This window comes from Gallus gallus, chromosome 4, assembly GCF_016699485.2.
Source record: "Gallus gallus isolate bGalGal1 chromosome 4, bGalGal1.mat.broiler.GRCg7b, whole genome shotgun sequence".
NCBI lineage: Eukaryota > Metazoa > Chordata > Aves > Galliformes > Phasianidae > Gallus > Gallus gallus.
The window spans coordinates 89047567-89072279 of NC_052535.1; the positions used below are offsets into that span (position 1 = coordinate 89047567).

The following is a 24713-nucleotide window of genomic DNA, read 5'->3' on the forward strand; positions in this document are numbered from 1 at the left end:
GGCTGTATCAGTGACAGTGTGAGCCAAATCACTGGGAAGGACCCAGGGGTGGACCCTGGAGGTATTCAAGAACCATGGAGATGTGGCACTGAGGGACATGGTCCGTGGGCACGGTGGGGTTGAGTTAGACTTGGTGATCTCAGAGCTCTTCTCCAACCTTCATAGTTCTGTATCAACATCCAACCCAACCTAAACAACCTTACAGAAGCTGTATTTCTTACATGGATGGCCAGCTCTTGTAAAAGCTCTAAAAGATTAAACAGATTCCCACCTATCTCTAAGCTTGCTCTAACTTTGCTTTACTCTGTTCAAAAGGGAAATTCAACATTTCCATCACAAGACCCAAAGCAGCAAACAGAGTCTCCCTTATACCTGGATGCACATATTGATACTCAGGATTGGTCCCAGGTGCCACCAATTCCTTCCCTGATTGCCTGGTCAATCTGATTGGAGCATGGCTCCTCTCAAGCTTTAATAAACCTCTCAAGCTTTAGTAAAGCTAGAGAACTGGTGCATGATTTTTTTGGTCAGAGCTTTTTCTGTGTCTGAATGTCAACTTTTTCCCTGCTTGACCTTCCCATTTGGAAAAAGCCCTAATGATGTTTTTTCATTGATGCATGTGCTGGTAAGTACAAGATTAAGGAGCTCGTCTTCAGAACTTGGGTGTCTGTGACTTGGGTTGACTTCATGCTATCATACTCAGGTGATAGGGCTTAAGAGGGAGATGTTGTGCAGATGGGGATCTTGAAACTGGTTGTATTTCTGGTGGATATGGCTCCCTGTGATATTTTGTGCCTGGTACTGGGTTGGAAGTGGAGCTCTCGCTCCAGTGTCTGCTTGGCAACAGAAGTAAAGGTTGGCATGGCAACTCTGATCCAACACATAAAAGGGGACAGAGATCAACTGCTGTCACATCCACAGAGAGAGGGACAAGAAGGTAGGCAGCTGAACTTGGATTAAAAACACGGTGGATGGTGGGGAAAACTTTACCATCCAACAGTGAAACACTTCACCACATTCTTGGGGGATGCCACAGATTTCTCATGGCAGCAATGCTTTATAACTAGCACAGATGAAGCTGTCAGTGTTTGTCTAGATGCAGTTAACCCTCTTCTACATAAAGGCTTGAACAAGTTCATTTATTGCAGCTTTTTCTGCTGCTTTTTCCTCAAGGACTCCTCAGTTGGTTGAACTCCTTTGGCTCTTCCCAGCTTTGCAATCAGTACCCAGGAGCTTTTTGTTTTCCAGTTCCCCTCTGCCACGCTGACATCAGATGCTGATGGGTCTCTGCATCCATACACAGTGCACTCTCTTGTAGTACCACACCTTATCTCATTACCCTGCTTCTAATGCTGGAATTCACTGGAACAGGTTGCCCAAGGAGGCTGTGGATGCCCCATCCCTGGAGGCATTCAAGGCCAGGCTGGATGTGGCTCTGGGCAGCCTGGTCTGGTGGTTGGTGACCCTGCAAACAGCAGGGGGTTGAAAGTAGATGATCACTTTAGTCCTTTTCAACCCAGGCCATTCTATGATTCTATGAATGCTGTTTTACCAAACTCCCAAGAAACAGCTAAGCCTTCTGCAATTTTCCTAGTTGCCTTCACCTTGTTTGTCAACTTCCAAATCATTTTGGGACGTTTCTCCCGCACCTCATCCTTCTTTTTCTTCTTCCTCTCTTACAGGACTCCCTCAGACTACTGGCCCTGTAACTGCACTCTGTGTCTGGCACCTTCTCATACTTAATATATTATTTCCACTTCACAGTACTCAATTTGTGAAACAGAAACTTAGCTTTATGCCTGCTGTATCTTCAGAGGGTTCATGTAGAATATGAGAGACAAAAACTGAAGGATCCAACTCTATAAAAATACACGTGTAGATGTTGCTGAAAATTAACCCTTTCATTCAAAGAGAATAAAGGTCCAACTCAGGCGTTCTAAGCTAACCCAGACTCGACCTTGTACCTGGAATAGCTGTATTGGACAGCACTTAGTCAGAAGAGGATGGGATCGTATCCCTAAAACTGCAGAACATCCTTGGTGCTGAATGTGTTCTGGATGCTGCAAAGAAATGTGAAGAAGCAACGTAGGGGCACTAAGCAAATTCAGGCCAGTAGATGCACTGCTGGCCTGCTCTGCAAGTCAAGTTCTGCATGGAATCATTGCCCGCTGATAGTTTTCACCACATCCCTTTAAATTGGAGCTTTCCAGTCAGTGCTGTTAGGGTCTATTATGTCTGTTCTTAATCCATTATTATATCTGTTCTTAGCCCTTTTCAGGGCTTCTTAAATGAGGATGGGTTCTAAATGTAGAAATTGTGTGGTTATCTGGCACGTGAACTAATCTAAAAGAGTGGAGAAGCAGCACATAATGGAGATGGAGATATTAGGAGAATTGAAATCAAGGAGAAATCCAAGACTAGAAACATCATTCTGAATTATTCTTTAACTTTACTTGGTTAAACTGAAGTAAAACAAAATGAACAAAGCCATGAGACAGAAGCTCAATCTCCTACCAAACGAATAATAATACCAAGCACACACTGAGCTGCTCCGATCCCAGCACAGAATCTCTGCCTGCTATAAACGCTGCTGGATTTAAATATCAAGTATATTCAATGCATCAACAACAACAAAATATAATCCACGCTATTTCATATGACAATGCACGGGGTACAAAAATAGAAAGGCCCGCTCCATTAAGCTTGCATCTCAAACTGCACTGAAATTATAATCAACAGCTTCTTCAGGGCAGAGGAAGAGAAAACAAAGGAAGGCAGAAGAAAATAAATAAGATATATATATAAATATATATATTGTGTTACTCAGAAGATGCCTGTTCCAGCCTTTTTTTTTTTTTTCTGGATGTATGCCCTTGTGTGGTCACTGAAGCCAGGCTTTGTTAGTTGTGGGATCTGAACATTTACAAAACCATTCTCCTTTCCTGGTGTGACCCACAGAGCTGCATGCCAGGTTCCACCAACAGGGTCCACTCACGTCCTCCCTGCTCCCTTCCCTGATGACCATGTAAAGACAAGGAAAGCCAAGAATGGATCCTGCAGGGATCCATCCATGGATCGGGAAGGCTCAGTGGGCACAAGGGTTGGCTTGGGGTCAGGGAGCTTGACATTCAGACCAGGTCCCTGTTCTACTTACTGCCTTTCAGCACTCCCTTCTCTTGCCCTGAGGCCATTGTAGGATAGCATCGGTCCCATCTGGGTGCTTTTGAACAGATTTTTCAACAGACACCTGAATATTACGAAGGTTTTTTTTTTCCAACTTTATCACCAATCAGAACTGGTCAGAGCTACCATTTCAGAATTGCCCAGGCAATCGAATCAAGCGTAACATTAAAAGTGTCAATTTTGTTAGTCCTTTTTTTCTAGTGCTACCTCACCATTGGGGTGTAGGCATAGGGCCTACCTTGTTTGAGCAAGGGAAGCTCAGAAAAACCATTCTCTCTGGTGCTGCTCTCTTTGGAGCATGTCGATAATCTCCAAGCTCCATCCTCTCATTTCCCAGCTTCCCTGCAGCTAGAGAATCTGAATTCTGTTATTACATCTTTTTTTTCATCATTGATTTATGTAAATTAAATAGCAAGAAATACCAACATTCCAGCCAAAAGGAGAAATGCTGGTTTTACAGGCTCAATATTTCACACAGGTTATTCATTCCTCCTTGTGAGCAACTTCTTCTTTTCCCCTTCGCATTATATTTTTACTGATAGCATTAAATGCTGGATGTAGGCAATATCTTTGATATATGGACAATTTACAACTCACAGAGAGAACCTTGACGGGATTCTTCTTCGTTTCTTTATCATCTTGTTCATAAATTAGAGCTGCTCCAAAAAGGGGACTAAGCAAAGGGAAAGCATGGCTCTGTTTGAGGGGTGGAAGTGTGGTCTATCTGTAACATATGACCCGGACCGTCAAGCTGCATTTGATGCATATATCTCTTGAATGCACTAAGGCAGTTTGCTTGTGGCCTAAGGGTTGTATATAGCCTTGTTGGGCAGTTAATTCTTTTGTGCACTGCCCTCCTGAGTGCTTTCCTTCTTCAGGACAAACTGGGAATGGACAAGAAGGGGGAAAGCTGACAGGGTGAATTCATGGAAGAACAGCAATGCCAGTGCGGGCCAAGGGCTCATCCAGCCCAGCTGCAGAGTCACAATGCCCTGTGATGACATGCAGCTGCCACCAGAACAGACCTTGGGAAGGTTATAGTAGACCAAGCATACAGTTACATTTATTGATGTAATTCTCCAGTCTCTGGCAATAGGCTTCATAAAAATGCTGGGATTTTTGCCATTTTTCTGGTGTGATTGCAAATCATTGGATGGATAGTGGGCATGGTGGTGATGGGAGGGTGGCTGGACTAGATGACCTTAGTGGTCTTTTCCAGCCTTAATGATTCTATGATTCCATAAGCCCACATCTTATCAACTCCGTCTACTTTCACCCCATTATGTCACATGAAGAAGGCAACCAGCTTTCTGCACATCTGCAGTAGGAAGGAACAGTGTCCAGCATCCCCTGCCATAAGAATGGGAAGTGTCATAGTCGTCCCTTGACCTGCACGCAAGGAGATGAGATTAAGTCCCTTATGCAAGGAAGGAAATTATACATATATCTCCATCACTGTTGGAGTTACTCACACCAGACAGACATTATTTCGAGCCTAGAACTGGGACTTCTCTGTTTTTTTTTTTGTTTTTTTTTTGCCCTTGAGATTTGTATTAGGAAAGATTTAGGCTGTATATATAGAAAAAGTTTTTTTTTTTTTATAATAAGGGCAGTGAAGAACAGGCACAGGTTGTCCAGAGAGGTGGTGGATGCCCCATGGAAACATTCAGGTCAGGCAGGATGGGGCTCTGAGCACCTGATAGAGCTGTGGGTGTCCCTATTCATTGCAGGGTAGTGGGACCAGATGGCCTTTAAGTGTCTCTTCCAACTCAAACAGTCCTATGAAGATTTATGATGTCCCCTTGCCCTTCCTCCCACAACACTTTTAATTCAAGTCAGATGTCATTGACAGAGGCCACAGATGGAGAGTGTGACCTTCCCTGCTAGGATGACAAGGGAGCATGTTCAAGGCCTTCCTGTGCAGTGGAATGGCACCTGGAAAGAATAAGGCTGGGTGAAAGCCAAGGAGGAGGGGAATAGATGAGCTATGAATTTTCTTCATCTTTTCCATGGAAAAAGCATTTTGTTTCTTCCTCTGGGTCATAGTAGCAACAGAGTAGAATGCTTAGACAACTGCTAGAAATGTGTGTGGGGAAGAAGATTTTAAAATCCTACACATTGGAATCATAAGGGTGGGAAATGAAAATAGGGACACTTCACTACTTCAATAGGGACACATAGGGACACTGAATTTCTTCAGGGACACTTATCCCATCCTAGTTCGATGTTCTGTAAATACAAATTTCCCCCCTTGAAGTTACCCACGTGAAGACATGCTCCAAATATGTGAGGAAATGTCAGAGAAAGTTGTTCATCGCTGTCGCATCTCAGCAATGGCATCTATGGCTTCTCTAGGTCTGGGTGCTCCATACACCCAGAGGAAGGCACCATCCCTTCTCATGGAATACCTGGACAAGGAAAACTCAACTTCCATGAGCTGCCAACCCTCAGCTGCAGTTTTAGGTCACAGTCGTTTCTTAGAAGACCATTTCAGAAGACGGTACAGTGTGTGTTAGCTCTAAAATGCGTAGGTGCTGCATTAATCTTGCTCTTCATGCATCTGTAGTCATTTTCCTCTGTTTGTAAGCAGCACTTCGCTGCATAATTTGCTACCCCCACAGGGTTTGTTTCAAACAGACCTCGTGTTTAAAATAGAGTTGTTAAGCTGATTCTCTTTTTGTTCTTCGAGATATGGGTTGAGGTACACCTGTTATAAAACATCTGTAGGTAAAATCACAGCAGCTCCCTTTGTGCCATCTGAAGTCATGACTCCTGTATGGCTGTTGGTTCCAGGATCGTGATTGTGACGCTATTTTGAGTTAGGATAAAAACAATGCCAACACTGACAGCTTTGGCACAAGCTTTCCTACGAAACAATTGCTTGATTGCTCTGTCTCAGCACCTCCTTCCACATGGATACTCCTATGGATGGCTAATCTGCCTCCAGCTGGGCCTGGAGACATCCTTTGCACATCAAATCTCCAGAAAGACAGTCAGCACAGATTTGCTGGCTAATGAAGATGTATTCAGCTAAGAATGATGGTATTTACACTGAATCCTAGAGCTGCAGTAGAGAAAGAACTCTTCCCTTTCCTCCCCAACCCCCATTACACCTGCAGAGTTTGTTCTAATTCCTTTGCATGGTGGCCGGCCTCTGCTTCCAGTCAGAGCCTGGAGAAGGGCCAACCCCTCTGAAAAATTTGCTCTTTTCTCCAGATTAATTGTCCTAACAAAATACACTGTTTCTATCTAAAAACTTGGTCTTGCTAAAAAAGGGAGAGTTTTCTGCGATGACCGTGACAGTGCTCTGGTTCTCTTAGTATCCCTTCCTCTAGCAAATTCATATTTATTTGTATTTATCTTCTCTCTTTATCCTTATTGTGAGGAACATGAAGGTGCCTTGCAGTTTGTGGAATGACTGTTGTGTTGATCCTCCTGGACTGGCAATGTATGACAGAGTTGCCCATGGCTCTATAGGTGGATGGAGCGTATGCATTGATGGTCCCTCTTCAGTTGTGAATCTTTATGGTACTATAACCAAGATATTCCACCGGGAATCACAGACAGAGCAAACTGGGGGAGATACATCGTGTCTGTCTGAACAATATGTATGTATACATGTTCTCTTGTCATGAACCTTTCAGAGATTGGCCTCTGACAAATCACAGAATTGCCCAATAACGGAGGACCTCTTGAGAAGAACTGGATGAAGGACAGCAGTGGGCTGAGCAGAGTCAAGCCAAGGCAGTCACCAACTCAGATTTACAGATCTTGTTCATTCTGCTATTATACTGTAGTGTCCTTCTTGATCATTCCCAAGATGCTTCCTGAGCAATATACCAAATCCATAAATGATTTTCCAAAGCCACAGGCCCTGGGACACAGTCAGGTCCCTTCTCTGAGGGGACAGTGGGCCAAGATCCATCATCCATGGCAGGGGGCTGGAACTACATCATCTTTAAGGTCCCTTCCAACACAACTTTTTCTATGATTCTGTGATTATCTATTGTCCAGAAATGGATTCCCCTTAGCTAAGGCTAAGGGGCTGTTTAAATGAGGTGTTTAAGTGCACTGTGCTCAAGTAAACAGTCTCCACATGGACCTTGTATTTATAACTTGTCCTTCTAGTGCTTTCCATCACATAGACCCGTTACGATATTTCACTTGCAGATAATGTGTTCTTTGGCACAGATATCTGTTAAGCCATTGACTGCCTATGATGCTCAGTTAGTCTTAAATGAAGCTAACTCCAAAAAATAAAAATTGCAGAGCCTGACACTAAGACAAAATTTTCCTCTGTTTTTTCTCATCCATCTCACACACCCATCAGATGCTTACATTGCCCCTTTCTCCCACAGAATTAATATTTTGGCATGAGCCAGACCCATAATTCTTTCAGAAGCAAAAGATTTTAATTTCATTAGTGCTAAGGCCCGGAAAGAAGCAAGCCCTGTAGACAAAAGAGGAGCTAAGAACTGAGAATCCAGAAGTCAGCTCTCCTGATGACTCACAGGACTCATGTCAACATATCAGAGCAAATAAAATGTCACATCATGAAAAATCCTCATTGTCTGCCCATAAGTCCTTCTCCCATCTGAGCAGTCTCCCTTTCTCATGCCCTGCTAAAGGCCACAGATCTGTTCAGACTTCCTCGTAGAGTCCCTGTACAATGTGGATTTAAGGAAGGGAGCCAATACTCTCCCAGGCCAGGGCTTGAGAGGTCATCTTTCAGCTCTGACATCATCTGGACTGACATTTCTGAAGAGATGTAGTTAAGAAGCAGTGTATTAACCAGCTGGGGAAGCAGAGCAGAAGCCTGATATGACGGCAAGGAGGAAAGTGCAATCTGTAGTCACTCTTTCCCATCTTCCATGATAAAGTGGGGAAGTCCCATTGGCAGCAACAGTGAGCTCCCTGTGTTTGAATATCCCATTATCATGTCCTCAAAGTACTTATGAGGGACAAGCAGGCTTACATTATTACAGGCAAAAGAGATAGGCATTGCTCACTGACCATTTCCTAGCGCTCAGGCATGTGCTGTAGTCACCAAATGACTGCAGAAGGAAAGATGAGCCCCTATCTCCTGATCCAGACATAGTCTCTGCAGCTCTTGTTTTGGAAGATGGACTCTCATGTTGAAACAGGCAAAGCTCTGCCTGTTTTGGGTGTTCCACTGGGTCATTAAGAGTGGATAGTTGGACACAGACATTATAGACATGTTTTTCTATAGCCCATCTGAAGTCAAAATGCAAAAGAGTTTGGGGGTCCAAAAGGTGTGATAAATCACCAGCCAAGCAGTTGCTCTCTCCCTTCTCCTGAGCACTACCAGTGCATTTACTATGTGCAGTGATCTTTTACAAGGTTTAATTCTGATGTGCTGTTCACAAGTTTGCTTCTTCTCCCCTTGAAATGGACAGGAGATTTCTCTTTGATGTGGCAGAAACCTCTATCAAGCCCTGAAGGACAATTTGTGATTAAAGCCCATTAAAAAGCTCATTTATTTCATTCCTCTGGCCCAACCTGCCCTTGGTTATACAGGTGGGGCTCTGGAGAAGACTGCACTTCCATTTTATGAAGAAGCTGTCCTAAAATAGTCCAGGGAATGACTAGAGAATGGGGAATTCCCATTTCACCCCAGATGTTTCCCATAATCAGCCCTTGCTCTGGTTGACTGGTTGCATTCTGCTGCCCAGGAGCAGTGTTTGGATGTAAATTGCATTGTTCACCTGAACGTTGGCAGCCACAACGTTTGGGCTTGCAGAGCTGAATGCTGTGGCAGCACAGCCTCCTCCTGGTGCAAGCTCCTGTCCTGTCCTTGTCATAGACAGCCATGGTCTATCCAACTATCTGAAGACAAGGCTCCTCAAAGCTAGACACAGAGTTGGAGCTAAAAAGAGCTTTTATTTTTCTCTATTTTTTTTTTCTTTCTTTCAACAAAGCAAATGGAACTGATCTCTGTTTAATGGCATCCAGCTGAGGAAAAGTCACCATGGTTTGTACTGAGTAGTTGATCTGTGAAACTGGCCATGGACTTTTCAGCCAAACAGGTTTCCCATAAGGGCTTCATCACACCATTTAAATGTGATGGGGGAAAATTTCTGATTTAGATGACATGAGAATTAAATGCCTCATTTTGCATCTGGTAATCCCTTATATTTTTGATAGCACGTAATGACTTTGAATACATTGTGATTTCAGAATTAAGTGGCAGTCTTTTCTCATGTGGACACTGCAAACTGGGACCTCCCAGCTCCAAGCTGCATTCTGAGCTGAGTTTCCTGAAGAACTTTATCTTCCATAATGCAGAGGGCATCTTTTCACTGCTGAAGCTGTGTGATGCATCCTGAGAATTAATAACCAGGCATGTTATGGGAGATATGGTTGTAGGAAATCACTGGGGTTGCTGTGTCAAAATACAGAATGACTGTAGATAGGTGGAGAATTGCAGCTTAAGAACGTGATTTAATCAGTGGGGTTGGGACTTCCAACAAAATTATTGGGGCTGTGGTAACAATCTTAAGATCAAGCATATCAATTTGGGAGTTTTTTCATAATTATCCTTTGGGTTGAAATCCCTGAAGCCAAGAAGTCTGACATGTCTGCATCTCTTGGGATTAACAGGCTGTAGAAAATCTGGGATTGTAAGTGGTTCTGTTCCATCTTGCAAGGCAAAGGCAACGTTGGGATTTTTAGGCAGAAGGAGGTAAATACCCTATTCTACTCTGCTTGCATCAGCCTTGTCATTTGCAAATAGGTGCAGGATTCCCGAGTTAAGGAAAGAGGGGACTGCAACCATTGGAGGTGGAGGGCTGGAGCACCTGTTGACAGCTGTGATGCCTTTCCCCCACCCACTCCTTTTGCTGTGCCTGTGTCTCAGAAAATGCACCTCACACCAACACACAGCCAACAGTTCCAGTTATCCTTTTGTGATACAGACTCAAGAGCTCTCATCTCAAATTACTGCTCCCAAGCAGGTACTTACAGACAATGATAAATTACCCCTTAACCTTTTCTCAGTAACACCAGGCATCATCTGCCTCCCCCTGCTCCTGTCATCCCCATCCCCAAACCTTCAGCTGTTCAGGCGGCTCTTCCCTGAACCACCCACAGTTAATCAGCATCCTTCTGGAGCAGAAACAAAGCAAATTGAGGTACCCAGGAAATGCAAAGCCACCTGTATCCACCTAGGTGCTGCTCTGCTCCTTGTTGGCAGAAGATCTTTGCCAACGTAATTACAGAGCAGTTTGTCATAAGGCCCTCCATCATTCCACTCCAAATCACCCCAATCTCTCCTTTCCAAGTGGGTACTCTGACTCATGCTGCTTCTCTCCAGGGGAAATATTAACCTGAATGACCCAGTGTTGTGCAAAGTAGCACAGGCAATTCTATCTCATGGCAGGACAGGAGGTCAACAAGACCTCCTTTGGTCCTAATTTCTAACATATGGCAAGAGTTCAACCCTTAGACACTATGTAAGTGGAAGGGAGCTCTGTAGAGGTCTCCCCCCATGATTATGGAGGTTGGAGAAGCCTCAACAGGTTCACACAATCATTAAGGTTGGAAAAGACCACTAAGATCACCAAGTCCAACCATCAACCCATTGCCACCATGTTTCAGCCCTACCTGCTATAGCACAATATAATTTATAACATCCTGCTCTGGCAGCATGTTCTCCGCCTTCAGTATTGGCAAACACAAAATAAGCCCAAGATAATCCCTTCAGCTCTTCTCCTGACGTACCTGCTACTTGCTTATCGCTACCGGGAGTGAGCAAGAGACATCCACTGGTACCTCATCCATCACTTCCAAGTGACAGACCGTAACGTGTAGGAAGCCTAAATCAGTGGCTGCAGAGAGCAGCGTGCCGTTTGGGGCAGATGAAGCTGCTCTACTTTTCTATTAAATCTGACAGCTGGACCGGTGCCAGGACAGCACGGTTGCACGATGCCTCTCTAAATTGCAGTCGGACTGTGACATACTCAATCAGCCTTAATTCTGTCCGCGAGAGGCTGAGTGTTGAGGAGAAAGGTCCCTTTCAGTCCGCAAATGTATTGATCTGAGTGTTGAGTGTGAGGGACCCTTGGTGGGAACCGAAAGAAAAAGTGCTGGCATTTATGAAAGGGAAAGAGGCTGCATTGTATTTGGTGGCGGGGAGAAGAAGAAAAGGCTGCTTGTCAAATTCAATGAGCAGTTTCATATGTAGAGAACTGTTTATGGCCCTTTCTAATTGCTGTAATATTCCTGCTGCAGCCACAACTCTCTTTCTAGCTGCTTCACTTGCTTTGACAAATCAGCTGCCAGGAGAAGAGAAAACGGTAAAGTAAATAATTTAAGCAATGAAGGGAAGGGTGACCAATCTTGCTGATTTCTCAATCTCTGCTCTCTGCTTGCAGAAAGGCTCCCAAACGGGATGCAAGGAGGAGCCATGCCTGGTCAAATATTGGCCTATTGACCTCTAGCTTTGGTCAATCTGCTACCTACACCTTGAGGCAAAGGCTGCCTCCTTTCTGTACAACACATCCCATAAATTGTGTTTTGTCATCCATAGGAGTGGGCAGCAAATGTCCTCTTGAGTGCAGCTTGCTATTGAAGCGTGAGGAGCAGGTTGCTTAAACTTCAGAGCAGGGAACATATTTTGATACCCAGTGTTCAAAACTGCTTTAAAAACCAGGCACAACATCAGATGTGAGGTTTCTATCCAATCCCTTCAGACTGTGAGCTCTTCCAGGTGTGCACTTTCCCCGATGTATTCTTGCTATGATGCATAGGATGTTGTCCCACGGGTGAAAAACTCATCGCCAAAATTTTCTTCACAGTCCATAAGTGTGCTTCTGAGAAGCCTAAGGTTTCGTTCCACTTGCCTGTGTAAAGCTTTTTGTCTGTTTGGAAACCTAGAGACAGAGATGCAGTTATTGAGTGTCACTGTCTTGGACTGGTAGGGTCCAGTGGATGGGCATCTGTCATAAACATATATGAATGGGGACAACTGATATGCATGAACCCTTGCACAGGCCAGTAGGCAGCACCAGCTGCTTGGCATCTGCTGAGCCATCAGAGCACTGCTGCAAGCAGGAGGGCTACCATCCTCCAGTATCTGTTTGGCATTGTTTGGCACTTCTCTCACAAAGTACTGTTTTCACTCAGTGGTTGGATTCATGGCATATCACAGATTGGTTTGAGTTGGAAGGGACCCTTAAAGACCATCTGGCCCCACTGCCTGCAATGAACAGGGACACCCACAGCTCCATCAGTGCTCAGAGCCCCTCCAGCCTGACCTTGGATGTCTCCAAGAATGGGGCACCCACCACCTCTCTGGGCAACCTGTACCAGTGCCTCACCACCCTTACTGTGAAATATTTTTCCTTAGATTGGTTGGATAGCTATAATAGTAATAATAATAATAATAAATACCCCTTTCTTGAATATATTTTATTTATCCCCATTGTTTGGTGAGTATTGGGTGGCCAAGCATGTCACCACTTTATCCCAGGGAAGAAAACTCCCCAATACTTAAACCCGTGAAGAAAAATTGCAAGCCCATTTCTTGTTATACAAAAATGCACAAAAGGTTCATTCTATTGGTAGTTTGATGGAGAAGAGCTCTCAGGAAGTACATGTAGTGCTTTTCACAGTACAGAGCAGAGTGACTGGAGTACCCAGGCAGGAGTACAAATGCCTTTGAACTTGTCTGGTTACTAATGACATACGCTTGGCTTATTGTTCTTAACTAGGGTATTGTCTGCAAATTGCTTTTAGTGGTCTTTTGTCAGAGGCAGGAAAGATAATCTTCCTTTTCAGCAGCAAAACATAGAAGTACTGACATGATTTGATCTCTTTATAGCGTGAATCACGAAGGTTTGGCTGGACACTTCCTTGAAGCAGAGAATGGAGGAAGGAGGATTAATTGGAGGGATAGGCCCCCACCAGAGGAGCAGGCTGCCCAAGGCAATGGGCACAGGGACATCACTCTCAGACATAGGGTTTAGGTGCTGCTGTGTGGAGTCAGGGGTTGGACTTGATGGTCATTGTGGGTCTCTTCCAACTCAGAATATTCTCTGATTCTAAGATTCTGATTTCTTGAAGCATCCGCTGAATTGCATTTTCACAATCAATAGCAGTTCCCTTCTTTCCCCTCCTCCTCTTATTGATGCCAAGGGGAGCAGGTGCAGAAAGTCGGTGAGTCTTTCAGGAAATCCTACCTGCAGTGCTGAGGGAGAAGCTGCTCTGACGTGTTCAGCTCCCTGTGGGTCTTTCTGTGGATCTGAGTTGTATGTTACTTCTGTACTGCCCAGTGAGTGAATTCTCTGCTGTTTGGTCCCTTGATCGTACAATATATGGTCCATCCTCAACTCCTTTTAGGAGTGAGGAAACTCTGGATTAGTGTTCTGGGCATGTTTTAGCCCATGAAAGGATCTTAAAGATCATAGGGTTTCAACCTCCCTCCTGTGGGCTGGTTGCTGCCCACCAGCTCAGGTTGCCCAGGGCCACACTCATCATGGCCTTGGGCACCTCCAGGGATGGGGCATCCACAGCTTCTCTGAGCAACCTGATTTGTATCCTCTGAACTCTCTTTATTCCTGTGCTTTCCCAACAAGGCAGACAACACGTATACACTTTCAGAACCACGCAGTGAGGCTGGCTGCAACACAGCTATTGCTTTATTTTAAGTCCTTTGATCTCAAAACACATGATCACTCAAAAATAATAATGACATGCTGGCTAGACGGGCTTAGAGGAAAGGAATCATTCCAGGGTGGTGTGCCTCAGCGGTGTGCATATGAACTGCTGTGCACCAGGTGGCTGGAAGGACAGAGATTTTTCTCTGGTCAGAGGATTAAAACATTGTTCATGTATCTGTAGACTTTCCAGAGCAGCTTTCTGGAGCCACTTTGGAGTCTGAAGAGAGATAACTATAAGGACTTTAAAAAATGAGCACTTCTGCAAAGCCTAGTAAGCATGTCAGCATCTTTAGGCACCTGAGCACCTTTAGAGATCTCAGCTCCAGCAGCTGAAAAGGAGTTCCAGCACTTCCAGACTGCGCTGAGCTGTAGCAATCATAGAATCATAGAATTGCCAAGGTGGGAAAAGACCTACAAGACCATCCAGTCCAACCATCCACCCATCACCAAGAGTTCTCACTAAACCACATCCCTCAACACAACATCTAAATGTTCCTTGAACATTTCCAGCTTCAGTGACATACACATGAGTTGCTCAATGCATACGAGTTGCTCATCTATTTATGAGCTTCTCGCAACTCATGTGGAGTTGGAGACAAAAGCTATGCCCTTACAGCAGTTCAGTTGCTTCAATCTTTGTCCTTTCCTTTGAGATGTTCTCTGAGACGTCACCTGCTACCCTCCAGCCATTCATCATGGTGCGCTGGAAATTGCTGGATGAAGTCTCCTCATCCATCCTAAGGATAATAGAATCATTATGGTTGGAAAGACCACTAAGATCGCCTAAGCCAATCATCAGCCCATCCCCACCATGCCCACTAACCACGACACTCAATGCAACATCTACTCTCCTCTTGAAAACCTCCAGGGAAGGTAACTCCACCGCTTCCCTGGGCAACCTGTTCCTATATGATGACGAAAGGAGAGACTAGAGGTGGTGGCTTCTCAGCTACAAGGCCCCAACCTCAGTAGCCCCTTCTGTCCATGTACATGGGGATCTAACATGAGCTACAGGCTACCAGAGAGAAAACTGGCTTGGTCTAGTTTCTGGGAAAAGGTCCAAAAGAAGGAGGAGAGCAGCCCTTCTTCCCACTCTTCACGCAGCAGCTTGTGAAATTGATTAGCAAACACACACTGAGAAGAAAATAGGAAGATTAAGAAATGGAACCACCATTTTATAATAGAATGGTTGGCTTGATGAAGGGGAAAAGAAAAATTAAAAATGATGAGGTCCCTCAACAGCATGCTGTCTCAAGAAAAACATCAGAATAGGGCTAAAAAATGAGGAGAAGGACAGAGATTCGATATTGTTTCCTCCATTGTAGAGTCAAGGTCAACCATGTTGCAATTTTCCCTATAAATCCCCAATCTTAGATGACCTCTGACAGGACAACACTGAAGAAGAGATGTCTCCATACCAGGAAACTGGGAAATCAATGGTTTCCTCTCCAGATCAGAGAAGTTGTTATAGTGAGTTCCAGCCCCCATTGGTTTCATGTACTTATATTATTTCCAGGGATTTGAAGTCTACCCTTGTAGGGAGTAGGGATCATCCCCACAGCCTGAGACATGCAAGCTGCAATGGCTTCCACCTGAGCTGGTCGATTCTGGCTCACCTGGCAGACATCAGTAAGAAATCAGCACTCCCAGGGGGTGGTTTGGTTTGGCTAATTTTGGTGAGATTGATCATGTCATGCAAGTGCCATTGACTATAATGGGAGCTGAGGGTGAATATTGCTAATGGAGACGTTGCTGTGAGTACCACGCTATGGAAGGTCAAGAGAGGGACAATCAGTACAAAGCACCTATTTTGCAAATTCTGGCTCCTTGTTTCTCTATGGATAGAAATAACTGCTGGCATCTATTGGAGGTGATCATACATGCTATTACCACCTCTCTCCCTTGCATAGAGGTTGCAAAAGTTGAAGGTTGAAAAGGACCACAATGATCATCCGGTTTCAACCCCCTGCTATGTGCAGGGTCACCAACCACCAGACCAGGCTGCCCAGAGCCACATCCAGCCTGGCCTCGAATGCCTTCAGGGATGGGGCATCCACAACTTCCTCGGGCAACCTGTTCAGTGTGTCACCACCCTCTGAGTGAGTCATGGCTGTGTTAGGCACAGAAGCAACATGTGGATCTGAATGGCCCCAGCAATCTGCACCGTGCAGGAGTTTCCTTACAGAGTAAAACTCATGTGGCTGTCCTGATGGAGCTGAATTGCAAAACTGACACAGGCAAAGGGAAGACCTAAGGATTCTTCTGTTCCTTCGGTGCAGATATGGGTCTGGACTTGCAGCTATGGAATAGGGTGAGTTTCAAAAGAAACATATTAGGAAAAAAAACATCATCAGATGCAAGGAAGTTAATGCCAGCCCCTTGTCTTCCCGAAAATACCATTCTGCTGGAGAATGAAGGGAAGGATTGTTTGGGTCCTCCCAACACAAGGCCATGGATGGAGTGTGGCACAAACAATCCTTTTACAACCAGACATGACCTGACCTGCTCGCCCCTCGCTCCAAGTGCAGGGCTTGACATTTCAGGCCAGCCATGTGAGATACTGCATGAGATCACTCTGCATTTGACCCAAAGTGCTTGGTTAGAGAAATACTCACCCAGCTACTCCTCATCATGCTTCAGAGCATCAATAGCAGCAAATGAGCTGCCAGTCACAGAGGAAAATACTGCTGCTGGAGAAAACTCCCCATTTAGCAGCACAAACCTCATCATTAATGTTATCGTTAGCATTATTTTTAATTATTAATTTATCTCTGCGAGGCATGGAGGTCAGGATCAGGGTTCGGTTGTTGTTTGACTTTCCAAAACGCAGTGGTGAGTAACACCCCCTGCCTGGTGAAGCTTACAGCCTTAATCTGCTTTGCTGAAAGTTTCAAAGGGAGTAGGATCAGATCGAGGGGATGAGCATTAATCTCCTTTTCCTTTCTTCCTAACCCTTTGTGGCAATCCTTTCTTCAGCTGTGTGCTCGCATTCACAGTGAGAGGTTGGAACTACATTAGAGTAGCTAATTCTGCATAGGCCACCTCCAGCTACAGGCTGCCACAGGAAACCTGACCAGAGTGAGAATAAAACTCAGAGAAGTGAGCTCTTTGGTTTGTTGTGTTCAGTAATTACACCCATGGCCAATCAGGAGCATAAGGCTGAGGCACTGAAGGGCTGCAGCTACTCCAGCAGAGTTGGGACCTCTTGTACTTTGGTGAAGCATTGAAACAGGCTGCCCAGGGAGATGGTGGTGTCACCATCCTTGGAAGTTATCAAGAAAGGGGAAGATATCACAATGTATAGCGTGGTTTAGTTGCATGGTGGTGATGGGTTTGGGTTGATGGTTGGACTTGATGATCTTAGAGGTCTTTCCAACCTCAGTGATTCTATGATTCTATACCAGCACCCAACGTCTGATGCATAGTTCAGTCTTTGCACACTGGTTCCCTCTCACCTTTAATGCTCCTCTGACGTGAGCAACTCCCATCACAGGAATGGTCAGTGAAGATGAGATGGTCTGTTGGATGATTACTGGCTTGTCTTGAGGGACTGATACGAAACTGTTGTCTTCCAGTCTAGCAAAGTGTCTTGGTAAAAAGAGAATGATATCATTATTAAGGGTGACACTGGAAAAACTCCCATGAAGGTTCATCCATGCTGGAGTGAAAAGCATTATGGAGGAGAGTAAGATACAATAAAGCAGTGTTTACAAATAGGATGTCTGTCCTGGTGGAAGGCCTGATGCTTCGTACTCTATGTTGGGGTGAAAACCTGAAATATTAATAACAAATAGATTAGTATTGTTTACTTAAATATATACAAATAAAAATCTATTTCTAAATATATATGAATAAATATTAATAAATGGAAATTAAACAAAATGTTAATACATAAATTTAGAAAAGATGAAATGCTTTACTTCAGCATCTATAGCAAAGTGAAAAGAGCTGACACGCCAGAGTCTAAGCTCTGTGCTTGTTTGCTGAAATGGGCTCAAATTTCACCTCTTTTTTTATGTCTTGTCATTCTTTCAGAACTGTGGGGGGGATTTTTTTGTTCAGAGCTCACTTTTTAGGTTTACTCTTGGTAGTTCATTTTGGCTTCAAGTGATTGTTCTGGTGCCCGGAAACTGATCTTGGTGAAGAGGGCAGAGATGTGGGTGTTTGCCTGAGCTGTGGTGGGTGAGGCAAAGATATAAGGGTTGACAGAACAGTCCTTTAGGATCTTCATTCCCAAACATGGTGCTCCTTGTGGTGGGAGGACTGTCCTGTCCAATATTATGGTGGAAGAAGCAACATGTTTTTGGGTGGCTACTCTACATAGCATTGAGATGATGGGAGCTGCAAACACTCAATTAGAATGGTTTGAGTTGAAAGGACCCCTAAAGGTCACCTTGTCCAACCCCCTGCAATGAACAGGGACGCCCACAGCTCAGAGCCCCATCCGGCCTGACCTTGAACGGCTCCAGAGATGGGCACCCACCACGTCTCTAGGCAACCTGTTGCAGTGGCTCATGTCCATCTGCCATCCACCAGTACCCCCAGGTCCTTTTTGGCAGGGCTGCGCTCCATCCTTACATCCCCTCGCTTGTATCAGTAGTGGGGTTTCAATGACCTACGTGCAGACCTTGCATTGTTGAACTGCGTGAGGTTTTCATGGACCCACTGCTCTGTCTAGGTCTCTCTGGAAAACAGAATCCATTCATAGAATCATAGATTTATTAAGGCTAGAAAAGACCCTCTAAGATCATCCAATCCAACCATCCACCTGCCACCAATATTGCTGACTAAGCAGTGTCCTTAGAATTCCCACGCTTGCCACAAATCTGAACACAAGCATTGAGTCCCATTTGCTCAGTGGCCCATGGACGCATCATTTTGGGATGGATGGAGGAAAGCTGACAGCTGGAGGCCCACACAAGCATGCTCTGGAAAACATCTCTGCCTTTGAGCCGCAGTGCCGGATAAGGCTGTATGGAGCAGCTGATCTGCATGATGGCGTGGAGGGAGAGGGAAGGGGGTAATGAAAGCAGCATTTCGTGAGGCAGCACGTGTGCAAATTTCAGATTTCTCCTTTTGCCTGCAGGGCTGGTACGCTGCTCGTTGAACCAGGCTGCTAATTTCCAAATTGATACTTACTCTAATCCCATCCCTGAAGGCGCCGTTATGGTGCCGTCAGTAATGGGTTATTATTTGGGCTTGTTGGCTGGGGGGGGCACAAGAGCAAAAGGAGGAGGGACATTTTTAGAGCAACGCGCTGATGTTGGAAAAAAATCAGCACTGCATTGCTCGTTCCCCAATTTGCAGAGTGATTAGGCTGCTTTAGAGCTGTTTGCTCTCCCTTGGTTTGTCTGCAGCCTCTTTTTTTGGGGGGGGGGGGGGGGTAAGGGGAGAAATCTTAGAGAATTTGACTGCCTCATAACACTTATCCCAAGGAATCAGTATTGATTTCAACATAACATTTTGTTTTAAGGCTCCTTTTGTTGTTTTGCATTCACTCTTAATGATAATAAGGTTTATAAAATCCATGATATTTCCTCGTTTCGTGAAATCTTATTGGGATAATTACCTTGCTCTGTTGACAGATAGTTGTGCCTGAATTATATAGAGAACACAAACTGTTATCAGCTTTTCTTCCATCTCTTAAAGAATGCTGCCTTACTTTACCATGCATTGGGCGTATGAATATAGAGTACACACTAAGAAATATTATATCCAATGTGACCTCAGTTACGTTTTCCCCCCATGCAAAAGAAACCCCAAAATACCACCCAATACATACAGGTAGAGTGACCTTTACAGTAAATAGAAAATCAAATAAATGAGAAATAATAATGGCTAAGCCTTCAGGACAGAGCATGCACTACGTGTGTGTCTTGCCTACTCGCCTATGTCCAACACAGTATAGACATAACAGACAAGCTCTGATACTCACTGACCATTAGTCAACCTCATAATTATTTTTTGTTTCTGTCCTTTCTCAGGGTTGATACCTCCAGTCTTCTCCATATGAATCAGGCTACCAAAGACTTTGCTTATGGGGAACTCTCTTGCAAATACGGCACACAGTAAAAAAAATAAGTGCTTCCTTTTCAACTTCTTGAGACTTTACATCCCCTACAAATTATTCCTGCTTGCTTGTGGCAGAGTTAATTGAACCCAAAGATTTCTGAACTTCCAGAACCATACAGAGAGCAAGAAATGCATTAGATAAATCTATCGTGGCTTTGGATTCTCCCCAGCAAACCGTACTTTGTTTAATCCCTCACAGGATGTCTAATTCTGTATCTATAGTTGGCTGTTCCTGGCATTTTCATCTCATCTTTGGGACCACCTGGCCAGACTCTTCTCTTCACTCCCTCCTTCAGGATGGCTCTCTCCATTTTGCCTTTTAGGAACGGCCCCTGTGTTACCCTCTTATTTGATCTCATTCTTGCTGAGGCTGTATGCTACCTCAAGTGCTGGCTGGATGAAGCCTTGCTAGGGAGAAACCTTATACTTGGTGTCAGACCATAGCTCTGGTCTTGTTTGGTTTTCTCAGTAGGACTGGCTCCTCTACTGCAAATATCAGGTAGCTTGGACTAAACTGTCTTTCAAAAGTGAGCTGCTGAATCCTATCCTTTTCTCATTGGAAAGGTCAGTTTGGAGCCAGGAGTTGGATTCGATGATCCTTATGGGTCCCTTACAAGTCAGGATTTTCTGATTCCATGATTCTATGATTCCATAATTTAGCTTAACGGTGCTCTGACTAGAAGGGAAAGTACTGCATTTTGACACTGACCTTCCTAGAAGTTTCAGGATCCCAGCACACCAGAGACCTCTGACTCAGCTTTTATCATGTGAAGCTCCTTGGAAAACAGAAGATTTGATATGCTTTTAATTTGTTTTGCAGACTTTGGTGGAGGAGGTTGTCTGAACACCAGTGATCCCTTCCTTATGACCTCTGGGATGTGTGGGGCACAAGACAGGTGTCCTTTTCCAGGACATGTGATCCATTGAAGAGCTCTCCTAGCCATGCCTAGTGAGATGGAAAGAGGTAAAGGGTGCATCAAAGCTCTTGCAAGTACTTTGAGCACTGAGTGATTTCTGAACACCTGGACTTTTATTCACAGTGAACTGCAACCATGACTAGAAATAACTCCAGGCTGCTCAGTTGCGTCCATCAGAGCCCATCATTGCTCTCATCTACAAAGCCAGGGCTGGGAAGGTCAACATGTCTCGTGCAAAGGGTTTCACATGTCAGAGTGACTAGGAGCCACAGACCCAGCCAACCTGCAACTCCACGTTGCTGCTGAATCCAGTTACCTCTCCACCCAGCTGGGAGATCTGGAGAAGGGTTTCTTTTTGCTGCATTTAAACAGGCACAGATGGCAAAGCCAGATGCTTGTTCTTTTGTTCCTGTTGGCATCGCAGAGGTGGCTCTCGGTCAATTAACAGTTATTGCTGCATGGCTTCTGATTTCCCCAGGTTGGCACACGTAACAGCTGTGCCTGGGTTGAGGTGAAGCATCGGAGACCAGATGAGAGCAGGTTTTGGAAGGCAGATCCTGCAAAGCACTTTGGGCTTTGGTGAGAGGAGGTGATTTCCATTGCTGATGCTGTCTAACAGTGACGGTGTGACTGGAGAGAAGGAAAGGGAAGGGAAACGTTTAAGAAATCACTAAAGTTACCACTTTATCAATACCTTTCCTTTCATGGCACTGCTCTCTTTGAGAGCACTGATAACACTTTATGGCCCTTCAGAGACAAGGTACTTTCCAAATAGTACAGTTCTGATGGCAGTAGTGGTAGAGAATAGGAGGGCTACCGAGTTGTTAAATTGACTTACCAGGGTGTGACATGAGCTAATACCAGAGCGGTGCTTACAGAAGCTGAGAAGGATTAGATCTTCCTCGGGGAAGACACTGCAGATGTCTCACGGTGCCTACATTTCATTAACCACTCCTTTCAGCCTGATTTCTTTCCTTCATCACATTCAATGACTACTTTTATTTTTCGCTTGAAAGCACAAACTATTTTGCATGTGTTTTGTGTAGGATTTGTTCACGACTGTCTCATGAAACAGAAGACAGGGGGGAAAAATAGCAGCTCAGGCAGTGATCAAACTTGATAAGGAAAGCTCGGGTGATAGATATTGAACATAAACTTTGGTATTGGTGTCCAGCAGCAGCCTGGCACATGCTGGAAACTCCTTAGCTGAGTGAAGTGTTGCTGTGGCATGGAAGCACCTCCTGAGCTTTGAAGGGAAGTCGTTGAGCACAGGTCAGAGACAGCTCCAAACATCCTCCATTAAATGTCACTGCATTCCTGCGTGATGGCATTTTAATGAGCACAAACTGTTTGCTTTTTGTCAAGATTTCCAAATAAGTGAGGACGATATGACACTGGAAGGAAAAGAATCATGCTTAGGCCATCTCATAATAGCTGTAAATCTTCCTCCTCCCCAAAAAAGTTAATAACTGCAATTAGTAGCTAAAGGAGACAGTTAAGCTCCGATAGCTGTCAGAAAAGTGCGCTGTAAACTTCTGGGGAATTTTAAGGAGGGCTGTAAGTCACCACTGGCTGTCATTACGTTAAGGAAAAGGTTAACAGAGAGCCGCAGACATGGATTTTATTATCCCATCGATTTGCTTTCCCTGTGCTCCGGAGTACTTTCCATAATTACAGAGACTGCAATGGAAACCTTGCTGGAGCGTGCCCACAGCAAAAGGGGAGCCCTCTGGAAGAGACAATGTGAGGATGAGATGGTCTTTGTTTAAAGGAGCAATCTCTCTGGATGACCTTAGGGGTTGCTATCTTGTCCACAACCTAAAGGACAGCACCCACTCCCAGCCCGTACTGAGCTGAGAAGAGGCATACATTAATAAGCCCAGAAAAATCCTCCTTCTTCTTGGCTTTTGACACCCTGCTGACAAAGGTTATCATTCTAGCTGCTTCCCATAGTATTGGTGAGAGCAGTTTTTCAGTGTTGGTGCCTGGGACAGTGGTTTTGTAGCCTTGGAGAGGATGTGCTTGGACGTCTCCCCTTGGGGCAGTAACAGCCACAAATCTTTACGTACCCCTTGGCAATCATAGAATTACCAAGGTTGGAAAAGACCTACAAGTTCATCCAGTCCAACCATCTGCCAGTGCTGGCCCAAGTGCTGGTTGTAAGTATGGTGAAGACATCATTAAAGAAGACCCTCACGATCATTTTTGCATCCGAAGGGAGGAAGAGTCTGTGTGGAGCTGTTGATGCACATGGCACCCATGGGACGTGGTTAGTGGGCATGGTGGTGGTGGTGGTTCGATGGTGGGAGTTGATGATCTTGGTGATCTTATCCAATCTGAATGTTTCTGTGATGATTCTGTTTTCATGCTCTTTTTGTGGTGCTCCTTGTAACCTCTCTTCTGGACTTCCAGAGAGCAGCATCAGTTTGGCTGATTCTTTACCTGAAAGAGCCATGGTTTCACCAAGGCTTGGTGATTCACTGTTGAAGCAGAGAGCCCAGGAGATCCCTGAAAAGCTGGACTGGGTGTCCCTCCTAGCATGGAAAATAAATGAGGACAACAGCTGTCACTGGTAGAAGTCCCTTTTCTGCAGCAGTATCTACCATTTCACATACATGAGCAGCTCAACCCAATGAGGGCCAACCCAGCTGTACAGACAACAGGCAAAGGTCAGTAAGATTTTGGAATCCTACTTGTCTATTTCTCCACTGTGTTGTACCCACATAAAGCAAAGCAAAATCACAGACACTGGAGTATCCTATGTTGTAAAATACCTCCTCCTTCAACTGAGACAGCTACTCTGAAAACATGTTGATCTTGAAGAACAGAACAGGACTTGCACAACAAAGTATTTCTAATTTCACCTATTTTAGGCAGTAGGACTGGTGCACAGCCACACTGCAGAACCATATGCCCATACCTATCCATTGACACCTGTCAAAAAGGCAAAGTCCTTTGCCCTATGAGAGAACAACTCCTCCATGCACCAAAAGGCATCTGGATTTGATTTTTTCCTATCATTTTATATGAGAGGAGAAAACAAGTTGCAAAGCAGTTGAGTGGCTTGCCAAAGGTCACAGTGTTCAAATAATAAATGGGACCTTTTAGAATGGGTTTGATTCCCAGTCCTGTGCAGCAGCCTCTTGAAGAACAAACAGCTTTTAAAAAACACCCAAGGTGAAATCCAGGCAATACGTCTCTAGAATTTAAATTTAGCTCCAGTACAATGCAAGCAATTATTTAGCTCTGTTGAAGGGTTTTGCTTACCTGTATTTTGGGGAGACTTGCTATATGCAGTCATCTGAGGGACCTGTGGTTGGGCTTGATGATCCTAATGGTCTCTTCGAACATTAATGATTCTATAATTCTATTTCCATACAGAGATGGAGGGAAGAAAGATTGGGTTAAAAACAGGAAATGCGTGTCTGAGAACAGATACCAGCCCACCAACCACTTCCTGGCCAAATTTAACACAAACACGAGCCCAAAGCACAGTGAACATCTCTTCTGTGGCCAAGAACCGGATCCGCCTCCTCTCCACTTCTGAAACAAAATAAACACACGCAAAAAATCCCTCTCTTCTCCTGCAGTTGAAAACCTGCCAATTTATAAGTGCTATTATTTCAATTTCTCTCCTCAGCAGTTAGAAAGTGCTAATATTTTTGGCTCTGTCCCAGCTGACCTGACCTCTCCGACATCCTATATCACATGAAAACCCTCCTGCATATCTGCGCTGGCGATAGTGTCATAAAAAGCATGGAAGGGAAGGGGGAGGCAAGGGACTGGGGAGGGAAGAGAAAAGAATGATTAAACAAAGCAATAGCCGGGCACCCACATAAAAATCTATCTAGGTGATGAAGCT

At 44.7% G+C, this 24713-nt stretch overlaps 1 long non-coding RNA gene across 1 annotated transcript; it reads left to right on the top strand.

Moving 5' to 3' along the window:
* The first annotated feature begins 726 nt into the window (after positions 1-726).
* Positions 727-24422, top strand: LOC107053331. Its single transcript, XR_001466484.3, has 4 exons — positions 727-937; positions 20755-20898; positions 23264-23520; positions 24233-24422. It is a non-coding gene; the product is annotated as an uncharacterized LOC107053331 (long non-coding RNA).
* The last annotated feature ends 291 nt before the right edge of the window (positions 24423-24713 follow it).